This window comes from Balearica regulorum, chromosome 13 (assembly GCF_011004875.1).
Source record: "Balearica regulorum gibbericeps isolate bBalReg1 chromosome 13, bBalReg1.pri, whole genome shotgun sequence".
Classification (NCBI taxonomy): Eukaryota; Metazoa; Chordata; class Aves; order Gruiformes; family Gruidae; genus Balearica; species Balearica regulorum.
In genome coordinates this window covers 18,352,804-18,370,066 of record NC_046196.1, presented here as the reverse complement: position 1 = coordinate 18,370,066, position 17,263 = coordinate 18,352,804, and the positions used below count along the sequence as shown (strand labels likewise).

Genomic DNA, 17,263 nt, shown 5'->3' with positions numbered 1-17,263 from the left:
ACAAGAGGCAACAAGCTTAATCACCACTTATACTTTAGATGCTTTTATATCTTTGTAAGGATTCTCCTTTCCGTTTCACATATTGAATTTAATTTACTTATGATTAACTCTTACTCGTATCTAAAATAGTGGCAATGGTACAGTGCCGGAAAAAAGGGGCAAGGTGCTGAATACAGTTTACTGCATGAAGTAGTGTAATTCCCAATATAATTACGTTTGAAGGTGGATTAGTTTCTATCCCTCCTGCATCTGAAGTGCTTTAAGAGTATATAAAGGACACTTAGTTCCCATATCACACATTAGCAGGTAGATTACATTTGAAAATTAGCTAGACATTCAGGGTGTTCATCTCCCTGCTGTCACCAGCATGGCCTACATTTTCTGCTGGTACAAATGGGATAAACTGTCTTGAAAACAATAGAACCAGACATTCTTACAGTAGATGAGAATTTGACTGAAAGCCTGGGGTTTTTTTTTTCCTTACATCAGAATGAAGAAGGAAGCTAATTCTCATATTATCCGTTCTAGAGAAAAATGTTATGGCATTTTTTCTATTCTTCACAGTCTCCTAGGACACAGAAAGATGAAATCACTTAAATCAGACAGGTATCCTAGGCTTCATGGTAACACAGATAATAATAGGTAAAGGAGCACCATTTGCTAGTGTGGTTACATTTTTGTCATTGTATAAAAAGTCTTTATCCAGTTCAGCAGAATATACTGTAAATTTAGTGCACAGTGTACATATGTCCGGTGCCTTTACATTTCTAGAGCTGTCTCTAAATTAAAGGTTAACTAATACATTTATTTTAATTAAAAACAAACAGAAAGAACAAAATCTCACCTCTATCACAACACAAAAACTCTGCAGACCAATCGTAGCAAACAGTAGGTTTTAGGAGCATTGTCTGGGCCAGCAAAGGCCTGATTCTGGTGCAGCAGGGAAGTTTCTCCTGACTTAATGCTAAGATTTCAGTCATGGCACAAATGTTTACTTAGTAAAAGGTACTTATCTGCACTCCCAGTGTTTTATAGCAACATACATAAATCACAAGGGTTTTTTTCCTGAGATACCTGGGGCAGGATCCTTGTCTGGATCCAGGCCAGATAACACTGGTCGAGGGTTGACGGGTAAAGGACATGAACACAGCCTTTTATCTTTGCCCCAAATTCATATTCCTAACCAGTCTCAGCAGTGAGTGTAATGAAATCAGAAGTCTCAGTTCGGTCCCTAGTGGCATTAGTTCACATTATAAAATCATTACACATCATTTGACAATGTTGTGCACTGTTAGCATAGAGAAGAACTTGTTCTGTGTCTCTGGGGGGGGCTGGTCCCCACAGAAAAGATCAGGTTTGTGTGTGATGAGGAGGTGCGGCGAGGAGTGCAGCTGGCTGGTTGATAATGAGCACTTTGATGTTTAGCGGTTTTAGTCCCTTAACACTCATCAAGACTAATATTTGTCAGAATACAAAGAGGGAAAAAAGTCAAATTGTTGTTTTCTAAAAGGGCAACTGAGTAACATTTACCTAGTACAAGTTTAAAGGGAAATTCAGATGTTGGAAAATACATGGAATCTATTAAAACACCCTTGCCTATTGCTGTTCGAAACATCTTTGACTATTGCTATGCCGGAACTTCAATGTAGAAACGTGGACGTTTTCCTATTTCTTTTCTTTTTTCCCTTTTAAAGGCAGATTTACAGCATAACATCTGATCTCATACACTCGTCGCTGTGATACTCTCCAAAGGCCCTGAAAGACAATGGATGCTTCCAATCGAGTGAATGCTTGCAGACTTGGTGTCTAACTACACATCTGGGGGTGTAGGAAAACGCAGACAGAACATGCCTCGGTTGACAGCCTCCCCAGTGGACGGTGGGCTGTTTGTAGCCCACTTGCACAGCTTGCAACGGCATATCTTTAATTACTAGGAAAGAATCCTATCTTTAATTGTAGTTGAAGAAATAAGTCTCTTTGCAGGCCGCAGAGCATGTTCTTTCTCAAGTGAGATGAGCTGCAATCGTAATTGGAATATAAAGAAGCAAGGACAAATCACTAAGCAGTTAATTAGCTCTGCAGTTTTAGTTAAAAGCTATGTTGGCTTTTCAGTCATGGAAAAATCACCGTTCCCAAGAGCATGGCTGGAATTATCTGGACAGCTGTTAGAAAACCCAGTCCCCAGGGATCACCCAGAGCACTGTGACTGCAAAACCCAGGGATGGTAAAGCTGGGTGGCAGCCGTTGATTATCTATAACGCGAGCACTTTCTCGTGTGTTTGTCCCAACTTAACCGATGCAAGTCAGGACTATCATTGTCCTGTCTAAGCCACATGCTCCTGTCCTCTGCCTCCCTGCTCCTCCAGTGGGATGAAGTGGCTCAGCAGCGGGTGAGACAGGAACCAGGGCCAGGACCATGCTGGGGAAAGAGGAGGGGAGCACAGCAGCCCTACCTGCACAGGTCTAACCACAGCAGAACCACCGCCTCACTAAGCTACACATTGTACAATCTTGGCGTTGGCCTACCATAAGCATTACAGCAATTTAAGTGATTCACAGAAGACGCGAGGCCCGTTGTCACATTCGTTGACAGAAGAGAGAACTTTGAGTTGGAAAGCACAAGTCTGGATCTCAGCAGCCATCAGCTCGAGGCCCACAGAAGCCACAGCTCAGGCCTCCAACCCTGTTAGCTTCTAGATTTGGAGACATTTTCCTTAAGCCGGTTGCACTTCCTTCTCTATCATCCAGTTCTCAAGTATTTGGGCTTTTGCCTCATTTTCATAATTTTCTCTGAAACTAACATGCCACGGTTCACTTTCATTGTTAAGACTAATGTTCTGGTACGTCTCAGTAGTCCAACAGCCTGGGTTCTAAATAGAGCACCGCTTACGCGGTGACGCAATAAAATCAGGAGACCTGACAATGGCAGGCATGCTTTAGGTAACTATAAGCAGCTTTATCCACCGTTCACTTCAGTGTAAACATTTTCAAAACAACATTAGGGAAACGTATTAAAGAAATGATTGTTCCAAATTGTTCCAAGTCTCTAAACGTGTCTGCTTTAAATTGCTTCTCCCGCAGCTGCAGTCTGGAGGGGGGGGGAACGGGTCCTGGAGATATCTGGCTTCATTCACCATTCACTCTTAAATGGTGTAACAGTTTTATGGCCTTTCCCTAATGATCACCCATTGTGTAGTGGATTGCCAATCAAGGATCACTTAATGACAAAGCAGAATAATTTAACCCCTATTCAAATGACAATGCCCAGAATTGCCCACGTAAATGTCTTGACACAACAGACTCGTACAGAACGTTTTTCAGCTGAATGAGGTAAATAACAGTAACAAGCTATTATCCCGTAGCTCTTCCTCGCCACTTACAAAAGACTGACCTTTGAACTTTGAACTTTTTCTTTGACAGATCGCGACCACTATAACATTTGTGTTAGCCATTTAAAACTGCAGGTGTAGCCACTTACGGAAAAGTAGCCTCATAAACCGTGTAGGCTTCAGGGGAGGAGAGACGCGGGCTCCCAGGAACAGAACTGCCAGGCTGGGAAGGGCATTGCGAGAGGGTTAACGTCCCCTCTTTCTCTCGCAGCAGCGACAGGCGGGCCAAAGCGCATCGCTTCGCGTCCCCTGTCCCACCGAGGGCAGGGCCTGTCCCCTCTGGGCCGGCCCGGAGCTGGGCACCAGCGCAGCGGCTCCCGGCCCCTCCGCCCGGCGCGGCCAGCCCTGACTCCGCTGCTTCGGATGCTCGCTCTCACCAACTGTCTGGTTACTTTGAAAAACGTTGCTTGGGTTGCTAAATCATGCAGAGTCTCAAAAAGAAAAATAAATTAAAAAATAAAAAAAATTTTAACATTTCACTGCTGTAAGCAGCACCAAGAAACAAGTGCACTACGCAGTGTGCTCATCCCGTCAGGGAACGTTAACAGGACCACTTTGTTTAGATGACTGATCATAAGCTGATGAAAAAGATGAAGCAGCTGAGCATGATGGCAAGAGATGGGAAGTGATGGGCAGGGGGTCTTTAAGTACCTGCTAGTTCCGTGGAACTTCTTGGAACAGACCTAGGAAGAGTTTTCAAATCAGATACGACTCCTAGGGATCTGCAATAGGCCAATGGGCATTACAGGACGCACGGAGAAACTAAAATTAGTGAATGCATTGATTGCCTTAAACCACAGCCTCGGCTTTATTGAGCTGACGCAGTCTAAAAGGTGAATGCTCTGCACCTTTTGCCATGTCTTTGAAAATGAATGGGAGGGCAACTTGCATAGCATCAATAACGCATGCTACGCAGATCCAGGACAGCACGGTACGAACTTCACAGCTTCCCCGAGAGCTTTACACTTTTTTTTTTTTTCCTAACTGAAACTAACTGAAGGTAAGTACAAAAATAAGTATGGTAAAATGTTATTAATTTTGATTTGAAAGTTTTAAATAGAATCACCTCTGTCATTTTATGACTCTTATGTTTAATTTCCTAAACATTCAAATTATTTTATTTTACTGTTTTTCACAGAAGGCGAATTTAAAAGGCAAATCAGTACAACACAACCACTTATTGGAACCAGATTTTAAATTTGCATAGTACTTATAAGACTTGCCTTATAAGAACAGGCGCAATATCTTGTGATTTATTTGGACAGGCTGAAATAAGCCACCTACATTCCAGATCAAAGTTTCAAAATTACGATTAATTCAGTGAGAAAAACATGCACAATGTATTCGTCTAATAATAAATTTAAAGAAATTTGAACACAGTTGTAGATATACTGCAATTACCAAAAGAAAGTAAATTGATCAAATAAATTGTTCACTTTCAATCATTCACGTAGCTCTATTTTAAATAATTGAAATAATGACTTTATTACTGGTTTGAGTTGAAAATAATATCTAATTATGTAATAACACTTTAGATAATAAGTATGTAACAGGAGCTAATCTAATGTAAGAAGAAAATTGTAAAATAGATAAATAAAAAATTACTATGAATGGCCACTGAACATCACCAACCTTGAGCTGAACTTGGGAATTCTCAACCTATAATTGTTTTAAAAAACCCTTTTTCTCTCTGTCTTTTCTAATGATGTCTCCCAAAAACACACTGCACCTTGACTCTATCGGAAAGAGCACACAGTTCTGCTCTCCTGAGTAGCTACTATAGTCACGTGTACATAAGTGTTATGGAAAAAACCCAAGATTTCATGTCTAATAACCAACCAGATAAGTCCTAAAGACCTGGTCATGGAAACCCAAGCCAGAACTGGAGATGGAGTTCCTGTCTTGGTACATAAATACTCCGTAATTCGAATTAAACCATCTCTCTCTGATGTCTGGATGGATGGCCCGGGTATCCAAAAGGGGATGAGCAGACCTGCCCTTTTTAGTCACCACTTTAAATAAAGGACTAGTCAGGAGTGCCCAAAAGTCTGTGAATCCTCAGCAGGTTATCTGAATGAGATGGTTTTTGACATGGAAAAAAAAAGATACAAATCTACCTTCATGATAAACACATTTCTGGCGAATTCAGAAGAGGAAGAAGGAAAGGTATGGGGTTTTTTTTAAAGAAGAAACTGGATGTGTGTGCCCAGGCAGGCACATCATTGCCTCTGTGCTTCCTCTGCACAGAGGAAAAATATTGCAGGATCGGAGCTACCAGGGCAGGTGGGCCAGACACAGTTCCCACACAGAACCTCCCAGCTGCAATCCAGTTAGTAAACCTGGACCTTACTAACATACTGCACACTTTGATGAAGAGAAGAGGAAAAAAAGGCTACAATGCAATTGCAGTGTTGACTGGTTCGAGACCAGGCACTTACCACAGTTTCTGGTGTAAACGTATTGAGCTCCATTAAGGAATGGAATCCCACTGCCACTGTTTTCCTCCCATTTTTCATCAGCTTTCTTGTGTTTAACATAAAGCATATGCACACAATGTACCAGAAATAATGACATGCCTCACAGGTTGGATACCTACAGTGTCCCTGACATGACTAGCAAAGAGAAGGAGGACAAAGAAAGTTTTTAAAGAAATCTAGGCTTATTCTACAGGTGGACATCACATCCGTTGTCAGTTTTGGAATAGCCATATTGGACAGATCAATACACACAGCAGGTACATTGAAGTACTTTCTTCTAGGCGAATTAATTGAAAGAGTTGTTTAGGGAAACACCAACTATTCAAAAGCACTTGAAGCCCGCAGCTTTGCCAGGAGATGCACAAACCGCGCTCTCTTCTAATAGGGCTCTCCATTTCCCCGGGTCCCCCGTTATGGGTTACTGCCACTCTGGTGTCAACCACAAACACTGACCGTGAAGCCCCACCGCGTAGTGCTCGAGCTCGCTGCAGGGTGAAGACATGTATCGTCGTATACGGATCTGACATCATCTTATCTCGGGCCTTTTGCTGTTGACATTTGTCACCAGTTCAAAACTTATTATAGCCACCATCTCTGCTTAAATTTACAGATACGTTTTAATTAATGGGGGAAACGTGTTTATCTCCTTCAAGCAGCGCCTGGCTTTCAAGCATTTGTTATCTCCGGTGTGAAATTTAGGCTGACAAGAATCAATGTTTCCCACGCCGCAGCTCCGCGCCGGAGGCCGGGCGGGGACCGGGACCGGGACCGGGGACCGGGAGCGGCAGGGTGTGCGGTGCTGCTGCCTAACGAGGGCCCTGCTTAAACAAGTGTGCAGATCACATCTGCCCGTGCTCTGGGAGCTGGGTCTGTGTGACCAATTCAGCGCCTGAGAGTTAAATTAATGGTAAAGAGTTTAATTGTGAGTAAACAATGCCACATTAAGGAGCAGTAAACACAGCAGTAGGGACTAAAAGACTGAGCATTCAATCACAGATGTGGCTGCTTCGGTGCTTTCATTAATGATCTCCCCCGTCTGTACCTTATGACTGCTTTCGGCACCGTTAGTCATTCAAACGCACCGCGTCCCCCCCCAGCTCCTGCTGCCGCTCCCAGCCCCGTCCAAACGCACCAGGCTCGGCGCGGCGCTGCCAGATGCCCCCGAGGCACCGCCACCCCGCTGCTGCGCCCGGGGCCCGCCGCTGCCCGCCGCCGGCCCCACCTGCCTAGAGAGGGATGGAGAGGGAAGCGTCAGTTCCAGGAATTTGACCGGGCAGCATCAGGAGCTTGCTAACACCTGTTTTTTTTTTTTTTTAACATAATGACGTTTCTTTCTTTAAAATAGTTGACTGACTAAATGCATACCGCAAACACACAGATCTGGGCGGCCTGGGTACGGACAACTTGGGAACAAGGACTTGGTAGGCATGAATATTTACCCAGATTCTGACTGCCCTTGAGCAAGTTGCCTCAACTTCCTGGAGCTAAGCCCGAGGGAGTTGGAGCAGTTACTACTGTCTCCCTTGTGCCTTGGTTTCCCCCTTCACGAAACGGGAAGAGTCCCGATTCATGTGAGCAGGAGGCTGTGAAGATTATCTGCAGGTCCTGTGAAATGGTAAAAACCCACAGACAACAGCTGCATAAAGCGTATGAGTGGAGATACTGAATTCTTGTTCATCATTTTGTTTCTCTCTTTTCCCTTTACTCCCATTCTCATTGCGTATTGATTTTTGTTTCCGGCTGACATACGAGCGACGGCCTATATTAAGACAACAGCAGCTGAAGCATCAGTAAAGTCAACATCGCTATATACCATTAAGAAATCTGCTGTTTGATGATGCACGTTTAACCCTCCAAGAAACGCCTTAGGAAAATGCAACCTCTCCTGAAGGAGGACTACTACTAGGTGGGTGGGCTTCAAAAAATGCTTCTCTGCATGATGTCCAGTAGGAGAATCCCTTTCAAAAACAGCGAGATGGATGAGCTGTCATTGACCCACTTCATACCCCGCTTTGCAGGACACTCATAAAATGGGCAAAGGACAGTTCTGGTTTGTTCAACGCAAGATAAAAATGCATGAAAGCTGATTGACATGAAGAAACTGGAAGTGTGGTAGACTACTTTAAACATACACTTCTGGAAGCACTGATCCACTAGAATAACTCAGTCGTGTGTATCCTCTAGTTGCTGAAAGACTAACCACCACTTTAAAACAATTGAAATCCCTATATATTGTGAGTATAAGCTTTTAATTAATTTGCCATATTACATGTATCAACAGCTAGACAGAAACAGAGCTTAACAGCAATTTATCTTCAATCTGGTTTTGAAGCCAACACAAATATTTCTTCATTTCACCCTGCTTTTGACTCACTACATAAGTGGAAGCAAAAGGGCCAAAACCACTGCTGGCATTAACGTCATAAAAGGTGTAACCTGGTTTAAATCAGTGGCGCTGCCTCTCATGCCAGCAATGAATTGGGATCCCTGTCTTCACTTGTGGCACTCTGCAATTAAAAGAATTTGATGTAAGAATAATTACGAACTCACGAGACTCATTCTCACATGAAATGACACAGGCAATAGGCTTGTGCAGTCCCGGGTCTGCATTTTGACTGCTAGGCAGAGACCTTCCCGCTCTCTGGTTCAGGAAAATGAACCGCGCTCTGTCACCAAAGCTACATGCACTGTGCAAACCCTGCACAATGGTTCCTACCGAGGTGCTCCCACTTCTCCTGAACCCACAGTGGAACAGGAGCCTCTGCTCTGTGCTGACAGCAGCTCCCTCCTGCAATGCAAGCTATGGAGGAGGCAAGGCTCCAGCTGGGCTTCTCCTCCTCCAGGGGTGGGACACTCACCAATGCTACTAGCAGTGCAAGTGGACAGAGAGAATTAAAAACAAAACAACAACAAAACACACCAACCACCACCACCCAAAAAAATCCCAACCCAAAGAACAAAAAAAACCCCAAAAAACCATGCAAGGGAGTAAAGGATTTCTCTGCTTTTTCTGTTGAGACTGTCACCAAGAGTAGCAGCAGGGGTTTGTGCTGGTGAGCACAGCCACCACCACCTTCACTTTGCCATTGCATCAGCATTATACAAAACAGAGCTCTCCCTTAGCCTGGGCTTGACGTGAGCAGGTAAACGAGGAGTTCCCCCTGTCTTTTGCCGTTCAGCCCCATACAAGTGTCAGTACACCAAATCTCCAAAATGCGGATGCTCAAACCCAAGGAATGACTCCAGAAGGGCAGCAGTCTTCACCAAAGACTCAAGTGAAAGAGAGACAACCGGTCCCATATTTGTATTCTCCAGTTTATTCAGTCTTCCTCTGATTATTTCATTAGCTCTTCACTTTTTAATGAGTGTAATCCCACAACTCCCCAAGCATGCACGCTACACAGCCTGTCCCTAGAAATTATCTCCCTCTGCCTTTTATAAAAGCTCTCTCACAAACAAACAGACTGCTCCACGCTGTACACACATATCCATGTAACTAACACAATTTGCCAATTTGCCAAAGGGCAAAAAACTCTAAGCTGCCTTTATTTGCCTTGCTGCTGAGTGATCTCAGCCCCAGTGAGTAAGAGTCAAGCAGCGAGCTGTGGGGAGATGCCATGCTGCAGCTAAACTCACCTCAGCTGCAAGCAGCAGAGCTGCCATCTTGCTAATCAGCTTTAATTTAGCTGTCTCACAGCTTCATAAGTAAATAAAGACTTACTTAGTGTCAGAAATATCAGTATTTAACCGTAGAGTTTAAAAAGTATGGTAATTAAAAGAGTGCCACAAGTCACAGATCTGTGCAATCCTAACAGATTGTAGGGTTTGCCTTTTTGAACCTCTCAGCACGTTTAGAAACTTGAGTAAAACAACAAAAGGTGTTAATAGCTTTAAGGGGAGCACCATGCTGATAGATTACCCATTATGGTTATCCACTCACAGCGAAATGGCAAATAGGTTTGATCAATTCGATTTTAATGTAAAGTGGAACTTGAAAAAACCAGCAATGAGCAAAGAGAAGACCTTTTGTTGCTAATGTGTCTGAAAAAAGCACTTAATTGAGGTCATAATAATATTAGCAGTTATCACCATCAATAATTCAGCCTTATTTATTACTACATGGTAAAGTTCTGTCAAACAGGAATCGTTCAGGCTTTGTTATACATGTTAACATGTAGCTAGCTGTTGGATGATTGGTATATATTTCACCAGCTGCTCAAAACTGCGGGATAGCAAGAACTAATGATATTCTTTCTTGGTCCTTGCATTACACAATAGTTAATTTGCTGTATGCAGAAATATACGTTACAAATATAATAGTCCCGCATAAAGTATGCGTAATAAAAAAAGCATTATATCTGAAACAGTGACTGACTAATCTTGCTTGAGCTATCTGTCATAAGGAAAACAATTTCAATTCCTGCATGATTTAGTACTCCCACAGCAAGAGAAACATAAATTCTGCCTCTTCACACAGTTCTAGTCACCTGTGATTAGTTATCTTTAAAAAATCTAAACGAACGTATAATTGTACAATTATAGATGCTAACTCCAGTGTTAAAATTTAAAATGTATTAGTCTCGTAAAATGCCTCATTAATCTCTGGGTCTTTAAGGACATACTTGTCCGGTAATGAGGCAAATGCAGGAAATATGTGCGTGATGGTGGACGGGGGGAATTTTAGCTCCCAAGTTTGGTTGGTTTTTTTTTTTTTTTTAACCTTAGAATCATTTTATTCTTAGAAAATCTGTTTACCAAACACAAAGAAGTTGTCAGTGACAAAGTCAGTTGTAGTTCTCTGGTCATTAACTATGGAAATAAGCTGTTTTGAAGAGATTAGGTTTTTTCCTTATACACGATATTCATGGATTTATAACAGCTGTATAATTACTGACTGGAACTGCAACCAGGAAGGTTGGGCAGGAATATTGATCTCTCCCTGTCTGCTAATGACCGCTTCTCCCCTCCGCTGATGGCAGGAAGCGTTCTATTGGGTTTTTACCACCTTCCTTAAGGGGGGGGGGGGGGGGGGGGGGGGGGAGACAAGGAAAAAAAAGAAAGAACATGGGGGCACTTGTGAAAAACAAAGGTTATCCCAGTTAGAGCCTGTCAGGCGGTGGCATCAGCCGCTGCAGCGTTTGGTGCTGGGGTTAGGAAGCCCAAATTTGGGGGTGGAGCGAGTTCGGCGGCTGGGAGGCAGCAGCGAGGGAGCGCAGGAGGGGCTGAGGGATGGGATGCGATCCCGAAGCAGGAGGGAGCCGGCAGCCCCTCGGAGAGCTAATCCACTTGGCAGCGGCGAGATGGCTCCTTGAAGGAGCTAAAGTAGACTGACACAATGGCCTGCGAGGCATTAAAATGTAGGAATTAAAAACTGTTAAATTGCACAGAGGGATTCTTAACCTCAGCCCTTTGGCAACACAGTGATGTTTCTTCCCTTTCTTCTCTCTCGCCCCTTCTTGAAAGTGCCATCCACAGTAGATTTATTTTTTTTCCAGATGCCTCACCGATCAGGCCTCACTAATTCTGGATGCCAGTTCCTCGCCGTACACAAACCCCGTTCATGACGGCTATAAAGCGTCTGAACGGCTGCCTCAAAACATAATCTCGCCTTCTGCTCCTTGCCGTGCTGCCCCTCTCCGGCTCCCCGCCCGGCCCATTCAATGGCCATATCACTCAAAAGCACATCTGGATTCATAGATTTGAACCTTTTGATCCTGCAAATGTAACGGCTCCAGACAAGCCTTCCTTTGCAATTGGGGCTGTGCAGATTCCCGACCCAATTTGAATGAGAAAGGTGAGGCGCTCTGTTGTTTAAATGGACAAGCAAATGTTCAAAACGATCCTAAACTGGGGACCATTATGGTTTGCCCTGGAGCTTAAGTGGATGTGTGGGGTTTTTTGGTGTGTTGGGGTTTTTTTTTTTTTTCCCCTTTCTTTCTTTTTCTTTCCCTGAAACACAAGTTATCCTCAGGCTCAACAAACTGACATGCGGTTCGTGACAATAATAGGGTATCACTCAGGCACTTCGCAGAGAGCTGCCAAAACAGACTCCTCCTCTTCTTCCCTAGCTGGTGGGTTGGTTTGGGGTTTTTGTTGTTTTTAAACAGCGTGACATTTTAAAAGTTATTAGAGCATTAATGCTGCTTTTTAATGAATAAAGCTTTATAAAACTACTGATATGGAATTAACATAAGTTTACCTCTCTATGCAAGTCTCTATTTTTTTTTCTATTTTACTATCCATTACTTCATTAAATCAACACTGATAAAGACTAGCCTTGCCAAATTTCTCACTGCACATTCAACTGTTTGCCCATGACAGTATTTGAATGTGCTTATTATTTCTAGTAAAGCCCTTATCATTTTCACTGTGAAATTTAAATCACCCTGATCCAACTCTTCTTAGCTAAAGTCAGCTTTATCAACCACAAGAGATGTGGGATTTTAAAAAGATCTGAGTAAATTCACATTGTTTGGATAAACTCATTCAGGGGGTTCAGCAAATGAAAGCTGAAATAGATATGTATTCCAAGGAGGTTATTGGACTGCTCAAAAACAAAGACGTTAAAGCATAATTTAAAGGAAGAAAAAAAAAAAAAAGAAAAAAGTTAATGGTATCAGTGTCTTTTTAATGAGGGTATTCACAGCCCAGGTTTTGAATTGGTATTTCTGTGCCTCCACAATAATTCAGGTGAAAAGTAAAAAAAAAAAAAATAAATTAAATTGTTTACACAAAAATATTTTTTTTTCTCTACAATCTGCTCTGCTATGTTATCTGGTCAGTGTTGTGCTATCAAAAATGTTAAGGGCTGCATTTATGCATTATCCCACAATTTAAGTAACTGTGTATCATGTATATTTAAAACCATCTCTCTGTAGTTTTAATTATCTCAGTCTGCAGGGACAAAACGCAGCTCCCATGCCTGAGACCGAAATGAAAGTGCTGCACGCTGACAGCTAAGATGTCTGTCCTAGCTTGTTGAGATTTCCTGTAAAATTTGCATTGAAAAGGCAGCTTTAAATATACTTAAAATAAAAAGAGCATTTGCATCTAATTTGCTACACTTGCAGTATTAAAGTTTTATCTGAATAAAGACATGTCAAATGGATTTATATAGTTAAGCTGATAGCTTTTAAAGTCAACACAGTAACATCAGCTAAATTCAACAAAGTAATGGCAGCAGCTAATGGCATTTATTAGTTTATCATCATTTACTTAAAAACCATAACACAGATCATTTTATTTTCACATTACTGTTTGTGATTCTTTGACTTAGTTTGTATTGATTCCACAAATTATGGCAGAAACTGACATTTATCTAACAGAGTTTTGCAAGCTATAAATGTTGGCTTTAGAGGGAAGCAATTGAACACTCACCACACAATGGTTTGAGCCATGCTAGAAACAACCATCTTCAAATAAACACACTTGGCAACCATTTTAAAATACGATTGTTGCTTGTCTGATAATGACAGAAGGGTTTTTGTTACTGATAAGGCTCTTATTACAAACCACTGCCTATGTAATCGACAGCTTGATCACACCAAGTGCTAAGCACATTCACCCCAAACCAGCAAAGCACTGAAGCATTAAGCTTTGTTTTCAAGATATGCATAATAGCAAGCAAGTCTTTATACAGTACTTCTCTTCTGCAGATGCCAAAGAACTTCACAAAAGAGATCATCACTGTTTACACAGAAGGAAACTGAGGCAGAGAGAACTCAAATCACACCCAGTGCTGCAGTGGGACTTTAAGGTTGTGAGTCCCGAGGTACTGTTCTGCACATTATGTTTTACTGCCACCTTATGCTCCTGTTGACTTCCAAGTGTCATCATCCCTTGCCCAGACTTCAGTGGAGCTGCTTGCCAAAAGCACATGCTTATGATAAAGATGGCTGAAGGGGCCTGAATGTTACAGAACAGTCTTTTGACTGTAAGTCCATGGTAAAAAGCAGGGCTTCTGAATTATACTCTCAGTTCTGCTATAGCTCCCTGTTTCCCCCTCTTTTTAATAATAATCACTGAGGCCTAAAAATTTACCGGGAAATACTAAGCAATTATTTTATTGCCACCATAAAAACTAGGCACCCACACAGTTTGATTTGTAAATATTTTGGGTGCGGACATCTACATGTCATCACTCAGTTTTACAACTGCAGTTGAAAACGACATCAAAAGTTTCCAATCATGAGATCTACTCTCCTCCTCAGTGACATCTACGCCTGTTCTTCAGTGGAAGAAAAAAAAAAACCACAACTGAGTTGGAGATAGGGTTTATTTTCAGAACTATGCACGGAGGTCAACATTCTTGCTAACGGGAGGCCCATGTCTAATTCCCCATGTCATATCCTAAACCTTTAATTCCAAAGAGATTGCCAGCTTCTCTCTTTTTTCTTTTTTTTTTTTTTTTTTTGTGGCAAGGCCGTATTCCCAAGAAAAATTACAATCACAAGTCACATTTGGCAAGAATTTGAAATGATAGTGCTTTGTTCATGCCATTTATTAGAATTCTCCCATACCAATGGGCTTTGTTCTACTGTATCCTCACTCTGAACTCTGGCTTCTATTTCAGCACACATTTGTAATTCCCTATCCCTGGGCTGAAGAGCACAAACCTCTGGCTCACCAGAACAGCCTGAGACAGCTGGAGCAATGGATCCCGAGGCGTACCCATCCTTCTTGAATCGCCATCTCACAGCTGGCCAACTTTCTTATGTGTAACTGCCAGATTGGGCAAGAAGGAGCGAGAAGGAACTAAAAATTGTATTGACCTTCACTTGGAGCCTCAGTCTGACCTCATTCAATTCAATAGGAATTCTGTTCTTATTTTAACAGCAGCTGGATCGAGTATTTATAAGGTTTTATTTTATTGAAGATTACTAATTAAAAACTACTGCAAAAATTCATTTGGGGAAAAAAAATGTGTAAAAAGGTAATTTATTTTGCTCTATGGGCTCTCTTCCTTCAGCTCAAGGAACATAGTTGCAACCTACTAAAAATGCATACCATATTTTACAGCTATTTCAGTCATGCTGGGCAGAATGACAATCCCACAAGTTTCCATTGTGCCAGAGACAAGATGCTTTTTCCTTGGGGCTGGAGAGGAGACAGTGCCTCTAGCAAGACTCCTCTGGTGGAGAATATTATGGCACAAGTGTTCTCAAACAAAAGCCCAGAACCAGGTAGCTACAGCACTGCAAACAGCATCAATGTTTAAGAAGTAGGGCAGCATTAAGGAGGAGAGAGAGTTATATTCAAAGTCAGAGAGAAAAAAAGCAACCTCTTGGTTTTCATCCAAATGCAAATAGAAAGCCAACGCAGCTGCTGAAGAACTGGTTCCTGCCAGCTCCACCTGAGAAACAGGGCATTTTGCACAGTAGTAGTTAGATCCTCCACATGGCTTTGAGGTACAGCCCCTAAGCAGTTTAGTTTGACCTGAAAACCCCAGGGCATGGGAGAAGTTTCCCCATCCCAGATCACAGCCATGGGCTGGAGGAACTGTTCTGAGCACTAATCCCTCTAGGGTAACATGAAGCGGAGCAACCTCACTAAGTTCACGTCCTTTCGGTTGCATCTCACTATGTTATGGTCAGTTTTCCTTTTTATTTCAATCTGCTTATACTTCAAACAGCTTATTCCTAACTTGTGCTAGCAATGGCCATTCTCCACTTTCATTCTCCCCCCACTGAGGCCCTTCCTACCCTACACAGGAATGAAACAACAGCACCCCAGCTGGTGTCTATACTGTAGCAGGCATGATAATGTCAACCAGATACAGGACCACATCCTCAACCGATGCAAATTATCCTAACTTCATTTACTTCAGTGGAGCTCTTGGTGTTTTCTATCAGATAAGGATGTGGACTTTAGCATTAATCATGTGCGGAGCAAAACCCCACCATTTCAAGCTTCATTATGAAACAAGTGCTACATTAGCACTGAGCATGGAAAATCTCAGAATTTCCCTTTAATGATTTGAAGATTATGTGCAGCAGGAAAGAAGAAGTGGAAAATCTGTCATAAATATCACTGAATATTTTTAATAGCTGAAAGCTAGGCTTTCTTTAACACTCCTGCCTGAAAAAGCTAGAAACTATTCATTAACTAGGAAGCAAGGGAATTGGTTTGTCATTATACTATGCCTGTGAGACAGAACACAATGGAAAGACAAAGTTCTCAGGCCTGGAGACAGCATAGGCTAGGAAAAAACTAGGTGGGCACAAGCACAGCAATATTAAAATATAGTATGTATAAATATGGAAATTACTCTGAAAAATCTCAGGATGCACTTATTAAATATTGGCTGTTGCAACCTGTTCTTTTCTCATCCTTGGCAACCCTTTTAGTCACTACACATCATCTGACGGCAGCAGGAAATACCTGTGATGGTGACTTGCTTTTCAGTATCTCTAGTGACAGCTGGAGACAGCTTACATGAGCGGAGTCTGCAGTGGACTCCCCCCGCTCCCTGATCGTGTGTAGTAGGTGTACAGAACACCATAATTCTGAGAAGGCATCACAGTGCTGCTGCTGCTTGAATTGACTGTTACGGCTTTAACTCTACAATGAAAGAAAACATTCCTCAAATCAACCTTAACCACGTTTTCCAAGCTCTGGTCTATGCTCATGCCCTACCCCAGTCCGCTCCAGTACGTGTGCACCTCCCAGGAATACCTGAGGTTGGCTTAGGCTTGAAGAAATACCTCTAACACTGTTCTGACCTCAGAGCAAGAAGTGGAACCCCATTTCCTCTCAAAGCGGCCATGGAGATGGAAGACGTTGCAGCTTTGCACACTGTCTCAGCATGCTCTTACGAGTCTAATCCATACTGACACAAAACCTTGAGAAGTGTTCCCATAATGAGAATAATGCTTGACAGGAGGACATAAAGAACTAGTCAAGAAGGTTGTAGCTGCGATAGTGTTTCTACAAGGAGATCAACTTACTTCTTCAGATGCACAGGTTGTGTGAAGAAAAAGCATCTTCTATCTTTCACAGGAGCTGGAAGTCTGCTATGAATTCCATGTTATTTGCTAAAAAGAAACAAACAAAAAATATTGTGAATACATGTCTTTTATGGGAAAGGAATTGGCCAGTATGTAGTGCAGTATTTCACTGAAGTTTTTAACAAAATGAATACCCTGGAAATCTTCACTTGAAAAAGGGAACTAGCAAGTACTGCAGCCTTCATAAAAATTATCAGTTCACTTTGATTGCATTGGAGGATGGTTAGAGGAGTTTTTTGCTTAGCTAAATTTCATTACACACCAAAATCATGCTGCCACACGTGCACTTGTTTACAAAAAAATCTTTGTATCTCTATTTCCACAAAATTATACCCACATTCTATTCTTACCCCACAGAAATCTTTGAATATTCTTTCCCTTATAGCCTTTC

General features: G+C 42.2%; 1 long non-coding RNA gene across 2 annotated transcripts in view; it reads right to left on the bottom strand.

Moving 5' to 3' along the window:
• The window catches only part of LOC142603702 (uncharacterized), a 127,997-nt gene that overhangs the window by 45,744 nt on the left and 64,990 nt on the right, over positions 1-17,263 (bottom strand). For both annotated transcript variants that reach the window (XR_012837590.1, XR_012837591.1), the window contains one exon: positions 16,813-16,899. This is a non-coding gene — a long non-coding RNA (uncharacterized LOC142603702). The remainder of the gene's footprint in view (positions 1-16,812; positions 16,900-17,263) is intronic.